General features: G+C 40.1%; 1 protein-coding gene across 1 annotated transcript in view; it reads right to left on the bottom strand.

Annotated features, from left to right (window-relative positions):
* LOC115577017 (aryl hydrocarbon receptor-like) overlaps nucleotides 1-14,213 on the bottom strand; it is a 63,319-nt gene that overhangs the window by 25,889 nt on the left and 23,217 nt on the right. The gene's annotated exons all lie outside the window — the stretch shown is intronic.

Below are 14,213 nucleotides of genomic sequence, written 5' to 3'. Positions count from 1 at the left end.
GAAGAGACCCCAGAGAGAAACTGATTAAAGATCAGTGTTGTGTTTCTGCTGCTCGCTCACAATCAAATCCAGACTGAACACCTGCACCGCCGCAGAAATCTGATCCACAGAGCCGATATTGGTCTTTTATGAAATATTAGATATCATCAACCTCCCATCACAGCTGGACAAAAACAGGCTGGAAAACCCCAGACGTGACACTTCATGGTGTTTTCTAAAACTCCATTCAAACGTGAAAAAGAGATTTTTGACTTCAACAGCTGCTGAAAAGAGCAAAGAAGAAAGTTCTGGTGTTGAAAGTCAAAGAGAAAGCACTGAAAACAGATCGAAGAAGAATATCTGATCGATTCAGAGACAAACTGTGTGTTTTGGCATGTTTCTCTGTTTTGATAACTAAATAATCTTTTCAGTCTTTTACTAAGATAAAAATGTCAAAGATTGTCTGATGGGACGTGAAGAAACAAAGTCTTGCGGTCTGCAGAAACACGCGCTGTCACCATTTATCTGCCGACTTCATAAATCAAAACAAACGGCCACACTTCACACTCAAATCAAACTCAAAAGAAATAGCTGATAAAAATCATTAGTGGAGTTTTATAACTGCAACTCGACCACATGTAATGAAGGACGACTGACAGGCAGGCAGGAAGAAAAGGAAGCGTTCAAGGGTTAATTACTGTTGGATCACTATCACACACCTCTTAATGAACTTTAATGAGCTGACAGTTTTAACAGGTTTTGACCTCATGATCAGGAAAGATTCCTGTCTACCAAATGATTTGCATAAATATATACATGACGTACGTTGGTCAATTATAAGATCTCATCATCAGCAGATGGATTTATTAGTGGTTAAGCCTTTTGAAGTGTGCTCAAATCTAGTAGTGTTTAATGAGACCAGAAAAATGTTGGGTTTTTATTTTGACAGGAAGCTGGAGCAGGAACAAGAACTGGTGTTTTTATGGTGAACTGGGGACATCTCCAGCTGCTTTCATGGCAGCAAAGAAGATATTTCTGACGAGAGGTCACCTGTAGTCATGTGTGAGGCTTCAGAGAGTCGAGCCATGTTGTTGGTAACCACACTAGGGGTTTTTAACGGGGCATGTTTTGGATGTTTTTGACAAGATCTCAGGACATTTCCACTCATGTTTGTGGCAACAAAAATCAAAAGACGTCGAGCCATCTACAGCCGTATTATCGGAGACAAAGAAGTATATTTTTGGTGAGATGTTGGGACATTTTCCAGACGTGTTTAGTAGAAACAAAAGCGCCCATTATTGACAAGACTCCAGGACATTTTGCAGATGTGTTTGTGTTAACGAAACCAGTTATTTTTCATGAGGTGTTGGACCAATTTCCAGATGTGTTTGTGGTGACAGAACCAGGTATTTTCAGTCCAAACATGAGGTTTTTCTAACACTTACCAAGCTGCCAATGCTGAAACACTGATAATTAAACCGAAAGAAACAAAGTTTTATCTTATCTCTGATTTTTATTTGGTTTGATTTGAGAAGCATCGAAAGTGAAAGGAGAGGTGATGATACTCTGTTGCAAATTCAGTAAAACTTAAAAATAAAGGAGGTCAGGACATGTAGTTGTAGCAGCGCATACTTGTGTTGAAAAGGATCTGATTGAAAGTGAACCTCAGGCTTCACTGAAACACTTCAAATAGGATTGTCGTGTTGCGTTCAGTGTCACAGTGAAGCCTCAGACAGACTTCACATGCAGAGAGCTGCAGCACATGTGAGGACAAACTCTGCGTGTCTCAGAGAAACCGAGGTGAATGCAGTCAAACAGGCTGGGTGGGTTTGTTCCAGCACGTCTGCAGGAATGTTACTCAAAGTCAAAGTAAACCTACTCTAACTACTACGGGTCCTGTTGATGCTGCAAAATCTTCTGCATCTTCACAGAATACTTAGTTACTAAAAATACTCTTACCTGTGGCAGGCAGGTGAGGAGGAAGGAAACAGGTCACCCGACATGAAAGAGAAGGGAAAAAATAGATGGTTAGACGGAAGCTTCTTCAAATGTTTCACACTCGAGGCTTGTTTTCAAAGCTCGGCACGTTTACATGCACATGCCGGGGAAATCAGGTTACTCAGGTAATCTGATAACATGCAGTAACCTGGTCGCAGACAGGTAACTGTTGCCAACACACTGCAGATACATATGTGGGTCGTGCATCTTAAGAGTTGGTTTATTCAGTCAGTCAAACGTGACTTTCTGTCGACGAGGGGGTGAGGAGATGTAATTAAATTGACATTATTGGGTGAACTGTTCCTTTAAAGCTACTTAGGGTAAATAAACTGGATGTTAACTTGATAAAACTTTTAAAAAAGCAGCTACACAGCTTCTAAAGGTAAAAACTAAACTGCACCAGATGCCTTAATTCCAGTATTAAAATAAGGACAATATAAAAATAAATAAAACATATGAACTTATAATCAATGATGCCTTCAAGAAATGTTTTTCTGAGCATGTTTGTTTTGAACATGATGCATTTAAGTAAAGTAAGTAAGTAAGTAAAACATCAACAAATCACCATGTAGAGGATTTGTGGTTCATTTCCTTATTGACTGATCGTCCAAAAAGCCAGCAAATAAACATTTTGTGTCTCTTTCACTTTTTGTTCTCTGTCACTCTGGTCCTGGAGAAAAGGGCATTTTCCGTTTCTTTGTGGCTCTGAAAACCGACCACAATCTTCACATCTTGTCACGAAATCAAACCTCTCTGGCTCCGAAGTGGAAACTATGTAGAAACCTGAACTCTCTGAACCCAGAATTCAATTTCTAACCACCGTTTGCAAAGTGAGGACACCTTTTTTGCCCGACATCAAAGTAAAACTTTAAAACCCCGGAGCTCTGAGGTATCTTCACTCCGAGATGACAGAACGAGATGTTTTCTTTAATTATTATTGAGCAACAGACATCGGGCATCCATTTTCTTCTCCTAAATAGATTTATGGTGTTTAGGAATGAAACTCCTCCAATGTAAACTCTGGGTTGGCCTCGCCACAGAACCCTCTCAACCTAAACAGTCCAAAAGTGGGAGCGGAGGCCAGCTGCTCATCCCCCGTCGCAGCGACCGACTCTCTGGATGGCATCAACACAGAATCAGTTAGGAAATCATAAGCCGAGCGTGACTTTAAGCCTGCACTGTCAGTAAACACTGGTGGTTAGAAGGAGAAGAGGCCTCCATCTTGGACGGCATGGGAACGCTGCAGGAACGCTTGTTTTCCATCAGCGACTCGCAGTCTTTGGAGATCGGAGAGGTTTTACCCCAAACAGGCGTCGCTGGCTGTACGTCACGCCGACCGCAATGGAAAGAAGTCGCCGAGACTTCTCTGCGGCATCTCCGAGAAATTCATTTGTTCAAATCAATCAAACACTGAACTGTGGCTTTGATGAAACACAGGCCAAACGACATGTGTTCAGTTCAGTTCTACAATGAAGAATTGGTTTTATTATCAGTGACCTCCACCAAGAAGGTTAGGTTGTCACCAGTGTCCGTTTGTTTTAGTTGTTGGCTGGTTGGTTTTTATCGGTTTTTGGTTAGTTTTTATTGGTTGGTTTTTATCTGTTTTTGGTTAGTTTTTATTGGTTTGTGGTTAGTTTATATTGGTTTTTGGTTGGTTTTTATCTGTTTTTGGTTAGTTTTTATTGGTTTGTGGTTAGTTTATATTGGTTTTTGGTTGGTTTTTATCTGTTTTTGGTTAGTTTTTATTGGTTTGTGGTTAGTTTATATCGGTTTTTGGTTGGTTTTTATCTGTTTTTGGTTAGTTTTTATTGGTTTGTGGTTAGTTTATATTGGTTTTTGGTTGGTTTTTATCTGTTTTTGGTTAGTTTTTATTGGTTTGTGGTTAGTTTATATCGGTTTTTGGTTGGTTTTTATCTGTTTTTGGTTAGTTTTTATTGGTTTGTGGTTAGTTTTTATTGGTTTGTGGGTTTGTTGGTTGGGTTTTATCTGGTTTTGGTTAGTTTTTATTGGTTTGGCAACTTCCCAAAGCTAAAAACCCAATTATTTTCAACATAGAATCCTATAAAATGCCTACAAGCATTAAATTAATAAAATCCTCATTTTCTTAATCCACAACAAAACCCAATGATTACCAATTTATGATTAGAGCCGCAGTGGCTGAGGAAGGACGGACCTTTGAGTTATGTTTAATTATATTTTTCCTCAGCTCAATAGTCATAAAATTAAATGATCTAGTTCTAGTTCTTACACGTGGTGACGGAAAGTACAAAGTGATTTAATCAAACATTAATTTAGTTAAACAGCAAACTATTAGAAAGGACATTTTAATTGACCACCTGAGGCAGGTACAACGGTTGCTCTGGGTGTGATCTGTTTAAAGTGCAGCCAAAGAGAAAAAACATATAATATGATGTCGTATTTTTGTTTGAAATGAATAAAAAAAAACGGCTAAACATTGACATTAAATATCAGTCATCTTAGTTTATGACACGTGTGCCAAAACTCGAATATGAGACACCGGATCTGTTCGCCGGGAATCTCTCACCTTCTCTTCCAGCGTCGCGGGGGAGGCGACAAGTTTTATTTGGCTCCTAAATACACAGCACACACTCAGCTAAAAATATTTCATGCACATGGACGCTGATCGTTTTAGGAGCTCCGTCAGCTGCTGCTACATGGAGCCCAATAGGAAACACATGATGAGCTACCTTTAAACAGCTGGAGGGGGCTGACTGCCTGTTTGCATGCCTCTGACTGCACCGCTGAGCGTTTAATGCTGCTAAGTTTGGTCCAACGTGTTAATGAATTCTGGCATTTTCTCCTCCTCTGCACAAAATACCTACTTAAAGTAGATTTTAAGACTCGTTCCTGGACTGTAACTGTTGTAACTTTGAGACTCGGGGTCTGATAGGGCTGAATTCCCCCAACAGGTGGAACTACAGCGTAAACGCACATTTCCATTTCATGTTTCTGCAGCGTCATACCTTCGACATAACCTACAATCCCAAATGAACTCCATCTGTTCTGCACAGTCACTGTTTATTTTTAACATGTGCTCTGTTTCCTGGACAACATGAAAGGGTTAACGCAGCCTGCTGCAGTGTGTAGAGTGATTACACAACCGGAGCCATTGTTTTGGTGTTTGGGCCCGGCGGCGAGGAAGGCCAGTTTGCCGACATGTCTGAACCAGCTGGAAGGAGGCGCCGGCTCCTCTTTCATCTACAGGAGCTCAAGTATGTAAACAAGAGCAGCGGCAAGGAGAGCAGCGATGTAAAAACCCAGAGATTTGCTTCGAGAACACGAGACATGAGCGCATTTCTCCGGTGAATCCAGATGGACCTGTACTGTTGCACTATTCAACAGTAGGAGGAAGGAGAAGTTTTGTGTTTTGTTGTCCTGTCGACGAAGACATAAGGGATGTACGTCTTTACTCAAATGTGCTCCGGTTGCGCTGATTCCTTTCTGCTGGATGATCGTGATATACCTGATTCTGTGTAGCAGGTTTTGTTTGCAAAGCGTGTGCGTGAAGGCAGAATAATTTGATTATGACCAAGCTGCAAAATAAACTGTTATCTTGTAATCAAATAAATTGTCATGAAATGTTTGACCACTGCAACAAAGCGGTGAGTCGATGTTTGATCGTCTGAGATCAGAGGAGATAATTAAGACAGGAGAAATTGGCGTGACAAAATTAATTTAATCTCATTTGTCAGATATCATTTCTTGGTGCAAGAAGTGAGGGGTGCACACAGAATAAGAAATCAAATACCATTATTCTTGTGTAGTGTCGTGTTTTCTCCAATAAAATGTTAAAAAGTTAAACTTATTTTTTGCCGGACAAAAACAAAATCCTTCAATGACATCATGACACAGCTGCTGTATTCATTATTACCGTCAGTTCTTTCATAATAGATGAAGGGAAAAACAGAAAAATATTTAATATTCAATGTATTTGCTTGAGGAAAAAATATGATTTTAGGTCTAAAATAGCGATTTTCTTGTTTTTCTGCCTAATTTTCATAATCAAGTTGATGTAAAATACACAAGAAGGAAGCATGGGCTCACTTCACTGTGTCGGATAATAAAAGTAATTCATTTAAGTAACTTTATTGCAGATTTAATGCAAAATTGAGAATTATTGATTCAAACTAATCATTAGATTTTAGCTCCGTATCAGATATTGATCAGTTTCATATGTCTCCATTAGGAAAACTGTGATAATCAATGTCTTGATGTTAAGTTTAAGAGTCACGGTGGATCCTGCAGCAACACGTCAACACCTACAGTCGTTATTATCTCCTGTGAACCGCCACACACACCGCAGCTGCATCATTTAATACCTGTGCTGTGTGTGAGCGTGTTTCGTGAAAGAGGTTTTAATTTCCTGATTTAGTTTTTGGATTGAGGCGCTCGGTGACTCGGCTAGAGTGAAACCCTGCAGCGACAGTTGGTGCAGAAGTGTAGGCCAGCTGTCGGCTCGTAGCGCTGACAGTGTTTCCACTGAAGTGTTTTTGGTTGACGAGTTTCATCACAACTCACCACACCGAGAGAAATGAGTGCAGGAAGTACATTGGTGGCGTTTCTGTTCTTCCTTATCAAGTAAAAACTACAAAAATGTGCTGGTTAAAGTTTCATAAATGTGATTATGGTTGACGTTTCCTCTTTCTGTTTATACTATAGTTTGATTCTGCAAACTCTATACCAAGCAGACCTCATGATGTAGGATTTGAGCCTTGGACTACATGACCCTTAAAAATTGACATCTTCTGATGAGCATTAATAACTTGAAGCTGCAAAAGGAAGCGATGACTCTAATCTGGTGTGAAAATGCCTCTTAAGTTGTTTTGGAATTATTCTTCAACCATTTGACACCAAAATTATCTTCTGCTTCAACAACTGAAGTAACTGAGAACTTAATAAAATGAAATAGATAGAAAAAGATGTTAATTACACCAAACCAACCAACCAACCATGCCTTTGAAGAAATGTATCCCTGTTGACAATCATTTACATAACATCTAAGATTTTAATTTACAATGTGTTATTTGTGCTTAGAAATTGTTGGTGCACCACTGCAACCACCAAAAACTTCACACTTCAAAAGGGGAAAAAATGAATCGATAAATCAAGAATACAAATGGCAGAATAATCTATGATGAAGTCAGTCGTTGGTTGCAGCTCTACAGACTGTTGGGGATTGTAACACACAAGTCTTATTCACAGATTCATGCAATTTTGTGGCTTTCCAACGAGCGTCGCCTCGGCCAGACTAATATAAACCAATGACACCACAGCTGAAAACTGTCAGGACAGATTCATGCCCTGAATGTCAGTGTTTGTGTTAATGAGAAACTGTGAAAACATTTAGTCGTGTCTGCGACTGAAAAATGATTTTAAAAGTAAAACAAAAGAAGTGAAAACAGATTAAGTTCAAAGTAAAACTTCTGAGTTTAAGTATGAGTACTGCAGGCTGTGTTGTGAAACTCTGCATGATGTCAAAACGCCCAGGTTTCACAAGGCCGCTTCCTTTGAGTTTACTAAGATAAAAGCAACTCTGAGTCTTCCGTTATCTTCTTTCACACCTTTCTGCTCCGGGGGACGGTTATTTCTCTTTTCTCTGTTTTTGTTTAAAACTTCCCTGGCGTCCGATCACAGACTGGGAGTTTTCAGATGCAGGAACACGACAAAGAAGTTGTTCAGATGAAGATGGTGACGCAGGCTTGGCTCAACAGGCCCTTCTCACTTTAAAACCCTCTCGTCTGCCCTTGTGGCACACATCCCTATCAATTACACACTCTGATTTCACAGATTAAAAATATTCCCAGAAAGGGCTGGGAGAGACGGAGGAGGGAGGGGGGGATTTAGGGCGATCTGCTCCGACAGGCTTTTCTTTTCATGCTTTGGCTTCAAGAGTCTGTTACGAAAAGACAAGAAAAATGTGAAAACCGCCAGAGATGTAGGGCGACGTGAACTCCCGATAACATTAGTGCAGCTCATCACCAGTTTAATCTGTGTTGTCTGCCTCGCAGCGGATCAAATGTCCAATGTCAGAGAACAAGAAAAATCTGCCGTCATTAACATATATTAGTCTGTGCTGTGTTGAAAAGTTAATGAGAGCACCGGGTTGAAAAAGCCAGGCAGGAGATGTCAGATAATAAGCGTGGAATAAAGAGCTGATGAGTTCAGGTTAGCTAAACTACTCGCTGCTGTGTTTATTGCATCATGAACAGTGTTGAAAATGTTGTAAGACATCTAATATCTTACCTGGAAACTTTTAATGGATACAACTACACACAAATTTGGATCAATATAGCACCAACTCAACATTGGGTCGACTTTGACCAGTCGCCATGGTCAGAAAACCATCAGGTCACCAGTTAAATCCAAGACAGGTGGTTGGTTTTACCCATTGTTGGTGTTATTATTTTAATAACTGTTGGTTTATTACCAGCAAATCAAGTTTATGCTGTTGAAGCTGAGTCATAAATGGCAAAAAGTGATTGGTTTGTTGGTAGAATTTTTGTTTTATTGGTTGCTTTTTTGTTTTGTTGGTTGATTTGTTGGTTGAATTGTTGGCTGATTTTTTGGTTTATTGGTTGCTTTTTTGTTTTGTTGGTTGATTTGTTGGTTGAATTGTTGGCTGATTTTTTGGTTTGTTGGTTGCTTTTTTGGTTTGTTGGTTGCTTTTTTGGTTTGTTGGTTGATTTGTTGGTGGATTTGTTGGTTGAATTGTTGGTTGATTTGTTGGTTTGTTGGTTGATTTGTTGGTGGATTTGTTGGTTGCCTTGGTGGTTGGTTGGTTTCTGAGCAGGATTACAGAAAAACTACTGAACAGATTTCCACTAAACTTGGACAGAGGATGGGCCTGAGGCAAAAATAGATTCCAGTAACTTCTGGAGCGAATTTGGATGACAATCCAGATCCAAGAACTATTTTCTCACTTTAGTTGGCTGGTTTCTATGAGTGAGTACAATCTGATGTGGTTGCTTTAAATCTTTTACTCAAGTATTATTTGCATGGGTGAGTTTCACTTTCACCAGAGTAATATTTTGACTCAAATATGACTTTTGGGAAAAACATTTTAATTACAAACATTCTGTTAACTGAAGATATCCAGATATCTCAAGTTCTTGATAACATTGTGTGGAAAATGACACACACATGCGACAAATATGTGATGAGGTAATTAGTTTTTATGTTTGTCTCTCTCAAAAATCAAACTGTGAGCAGCGAGCTCCTGCAGCACCAAACAGGATTACTTTGCTGGAAAAGACTCAAGACAAATGAATATTTGATCGGTTTCCTGTTGTTGATCTGCCTTTATCCTCATCTATAATAGAAGATAATCTGTTCCTGAAGATATCAAATTGTGTTGAAGAGCAGATCAAGTTCTTTTTGCAGTTTGGCAGCATCTCCTTTCCTTAATGACCCTCACATACTTGCCTGGCTGCCTATGTAAACTCTCATTCATAAGGAGAGGGGCGTGGCCCAGAGGCTGCCAGTAATTTTCCACCATAAAGATCTAACCAAACTCACTTCCCTGTCATTAAACGGAGAGCGCCGCTGCAGCTCCAGACGTGCAGCGAGTGCAGGGGGGAGTCCCAAACCTCAACAGCAGCACCAGCACACTCCCAGCGATGATATCTCACATTTATTGATCTTTTCAGTTCAATGATTGGCAGATTTATGCCTGTTTAAGTGAATAAAAGGCATTTCTAACATTCTTATATTCCCAAAAACACGACGGAGATGCTCAGGTGGATGGAACACGAGTGAGGTTGAAATACTAAACACTACGGATCAGCGGTCGCTGGTTTCTTCATGTGGTGTGGTGGATTTACAGCTGTTAAGGAACCAAAACACAGAGCGGAAAAACAGGTGGAGACTGCCGACAGCTGCCGATTCCCTCCTCTCCATGAGGAAGATTCAAGATGTAGCTCTAGCTCTATCGTGTGTGGAGGGTGTAAATAACGTCTTTTCAAATCAGTCTGGGATCTCAGAGCTGCCAGAGACTCTGACAGGCTGCATGGAGGCCCAGAAAGTTTTGTGGGGTCTGAAACCTCACCTGACTTTTGATCAGCATGGAGATAATGACTGCATGGAAATCCTTAAAACAGACAGTCGTCATATGTGCAGAACTTGCCTAGAAAACATCATGTTTTTAAGTTAATTTCAATATCAAAGTAACCCAGTGATAGTCGTCTGAACAGCTGCAGCCACGATGCAAACAGGAAGTGCTAACGGCTAATTCAGCAAAGTTTATTGGATTATTCATTAATTTCTTTTGCTACTTCAGTTGTTTAGCAGAATGCTGCAACACCTTTTTGCTGTGAAGCTCCAGAAATGTTTTGTGGACTATGACCCGACTTCTATCAGAATGAGAACGTAATCTACATTTGTGGGTGAACTGATCGTTGCAGGGCGCGCTGCCTCGACTGAAATAGAGATCAACTCCACCAGTGTTATCAGTAACTACTACGAAAAAGAGATATCACAACTCTTCTTGGAAAATGCCTCATATTAGGATAACAAGGAGGCAGCTGTTCAGACCGTCTCATCGATCATCTAGTGACTCATTCGGTGACCACAAGATGAGACGCATCAGTCATAGCGTTAGCTGCTTTGTGGTATTTATTAATCAGAGCAACATGTCACGACGTCAGAGGAAAAGAAACGCTGTCTGATATACAAGCTGTTGTTTTTTAAATACCTGCAACATAAATCTCTCTTCCTGCATCATGACTAATCTTGTGAGGTTTTCAGAAGAAGCTGGTTAAAGTCGACGGCTCAGTGGGTCAAAACCAGTTGGTGATGTGTGCAGAGAAACACCAGGATGGAGTTAGTTTTACCCGATCCGCTCTGCATCAAGTTAGAATTAGTCCAAAGTTATTTCAAAGGAAAATTCCAGAATCTTTCAGCCTGTTTTATATTCTGGTGAATTTGGCGGTTGCGGCTGTGCAATCATCACCTCTGTCGCAGATATTAGGAAAACATGACTCAGCTGTGAGTCTCCCGAAGCAAATAAATGAACCTCGATACAAATAAACTGGCATAAATATTTTCAAACACTTGTCTCTGAGTGGTGGAAGTAAATGACCTCCTGGATCAGTTGCTGTAGCTGCAGGAACTGTCTGAGATGACGTAAAATACGTTTATTTGGAAAAGCTTTGAGAGGCTCTCGTGTTTCACCACGATAAATGTTTTGGGCATTTTCTGCTTCTTTACAACAGACAACAAAGTTATTAGAAGATGTAGGCAGAATATTGGCGTTTTGTTCACATTCTGTGTTGTTTGCATGAATCTCTCTAATCAGAAAGAGGAAACATAAAGACAAACATCATGTGACTGAAAGTATCGTGAAGCTACTTTGCTATACATTTGTTTATTTCATATAATCTATTCCTGGTTGTAGCCTTGTTAGTGCTCCACAAACTGGAAACGGTGAAACAGCTCAACAACATTTTGTATTCTTTCTCAGGACCAAATGAACAAAACTATAAACAGAAATACACCCGTTAAGTTCGCGTTAACCTCAGTTAAAGTTCAATCTCAGGGAACTTTTCTTTACTGACCACATGTTAGTATCTGTTGAGTCATCAGGCGTTCACAGTTCCTAAGACGTCTTTTGGATATCAGCAGATTTGGAGGTTTCATTCTAAATTTAAGGCCTTTTCTTGGGTAGTTTTGAAGCCACTGTTTGAGGAGAACAGTGGCTAAATGGCGGCTTTCTTTTAGAACCCTTTTTTAAAACAGTGTTGTGGCGCAGACGTTTCGAGAGCCAGGATACAGTTACTGAACTGTCATGATCTCATTTTCCTCCGAGGAACAAGCTGCTTCCTGACTTCACTTCCCTTTTATCGACCCAAATCTGTCGGTCAAAGCCAGCGTCTCCTTTCATTAGATAATCGGCGAGCTGTTGATGGACGTCTTTTATATAACGAGAGGCTCCTGCCAAGCCGTTTGATTGGTCGAGACGCTTTCCAAAAATGACGGTAAGTCACGTAATGGCTGCTGTTGCTCTAACAGGGGAGCTCGTTATCAATCTCGATTAGTTTCTGAAACATTTGTAATGTTTTCGTCGTTGCTGTGGGGAAAACTTTCAGCCAGTGCACTTGTTGTTTCGACGAACTCTGAGGGTGTTTCTAATTAAAAACTTCAATCTGATGGGATGAGACCGGACCACATATCACTGTCACGGGAATATTTATGCATTCCTTTTATTTCAGGACGCCATCTTGAAGCTATTTGAATGATCACTGTGTTTTACATCATGTCTTTATGTGAAGTTTTCTGCCCTCAATCATCTCTAATTGCTTTTACATCATAACCACAATCAGTGATTAATTGGTGCATTTCTACACTCGACTTCACAGAGATGACACCTGTTACGAATCTAAGACTGTCGACTACTGATTACATGTTACACCGACCGTACCTGAGAACAAAACACCTGCTTATAAACACGACAAAAGGCATAAAAGTACAGGTGAAGCTACAGGTGACTGAAGGTAAAGCAGAGAGAAGCTGTAACATTCGGTTCCATCTTAATATGTCAACTATCGCCATAAAAAATGGATGTATTTAGCAAATTAAGACGCATTCCCAGCATTGTTTGAGTGGTTTCACCAACACGTCTGGTCATTTACAAACACGTCTGCAGCTCATTTAAGATCCATGTTGTAACAGACAGTCTGTGGTTCCACTTCTTTTAATTAAAGGCAGTTGCATTGCAGGGAAAATTAAACAATCTGAGAACAAATACTCGTTGCTTTAACACACATATCACACATGTAACACATGGTCTTAAGTACATAGTACCTTATTTTAAGGGTCCTGTTCATTATCTCTTGATTAAACAATTTGTTGTTTGGTCTGCAAAACTTAAAACAGTAAAAACGCCCTTCACAGTTCCCTGTAGATCAATGTGCTGCCATCAAATGCACTGTTTCATGAAAAAAACCAACAAAGATTATCTTTATTCCACTGTTAAGGCACGAAAGCAGAAAAAAACACATTTGAGAAGCTGAATCAGTGTTTTTTTTGCTACAATTTATTACTGAATTAATTAAATTGATTACAAAAAGGTGGCCAGTTAATTCTCTGCTTCTACATAAAACTCAAAAGTGGCACAAAATGGCAGATTTGGGGGAAAACACATAAAAAACAAATCTCATATTATTGGTTGAGTCCTCGAGATTATAACTGCAGCAAAATGCAATAAATTTAAATCACACAATGCCATGAAAACCAACACATTCTCACTCTGAAGGAATCACCACAACCAGAGTGTCAGTTGATGAATCGGCTGAGTAGAAGATTGAAATCAGCTGCTGTCGTGAGCGACTGCAGCGACGTCCTGCAGGCTCTTGGCTTTTTAAGGCAAACTATTCCTAAATGTTCTTCAACTCTTTCCTTGATATTTCTGGAAAGGGATCGATCTATTGTGTCCCCGTCTGTAACATTAAACCACAGACTCGCAGCACACCATGTCCTGTCCATCTTTTAAACAACACTACCCGTGTGTTGGTAATGGCGAATCCTAGCCTGGTTTAGCCCTGTGGCTAGATCAGAGGTTAGCAGACACCTTTCTCTACCCCAGGCGCTTCCTCCCGCCCTGACTTCCTCTGACAAACATTACTTCCTGTAAGACATAGAGGAGAGATTAGTCAACGTGTTTTACAGGTTTCCCCCGATTATCTGCGGAGCACGTGGAGCTCAGCGTCGAGTTCCAGGCAGAGCTGGCGCTGCATGTCTGGCCAGAGACGATCGATCTGAACTCATCTGCTGTTGCTTTTCGTTTAACTTTGAAAAATCTGCTCTATAAATTTGAGTCTCTTTACTTCTCCTGCTGTTTTATTTTCTGGATTTTCTCTCAGTTTTTCTTTGTAAATCTGCCATTTGATTGATTTTATGTCCTTTATTTTGGAGCTTCAGCCCGAATGCCTTCTGTGAAGCGGTTTTAACTGCCATGTGGGCAAAATGTGCTGCAGAAGAAAGTTTAGCGGCCTGACAGCGATGACAGAAAGCCTCTGCTGTAGGGAAAGGCTTTTGGTCGAAGGTGCTCTGTGGTTTGGGGTTTTTACTTTCACTGAAAACTGAAATTACAAGCTTGATTGTTGCTGTTATCTCTGCTAAAGACTTGCACACATGTCACTTAAGTTTGGAAGCTAATTTCGCTTCTTTAAGTTTGATTTACACGCATCTTTAATTGCATTTAACATCTAACTTTGAACTCA

The sequence above is a fragment of the Sparus aurata genome, chromosome 24 (genome assembly GCF_900880675.1).
Source record: "Sparus aurata chromosome 24, fSpaAur1.1, whole genome shotgun sequence".
Lineage (NCBI taxonomy): Eukaryota > Metazoa > Chordata > Actinopteri > Spariformes > Sparidae > Sparus > Sparus aurata.
The sequence above is the reverse complement of the archived record's forward strand: the minus strand, read 5'-3'. Positions and strand labels throughout refer to the sequence as shown.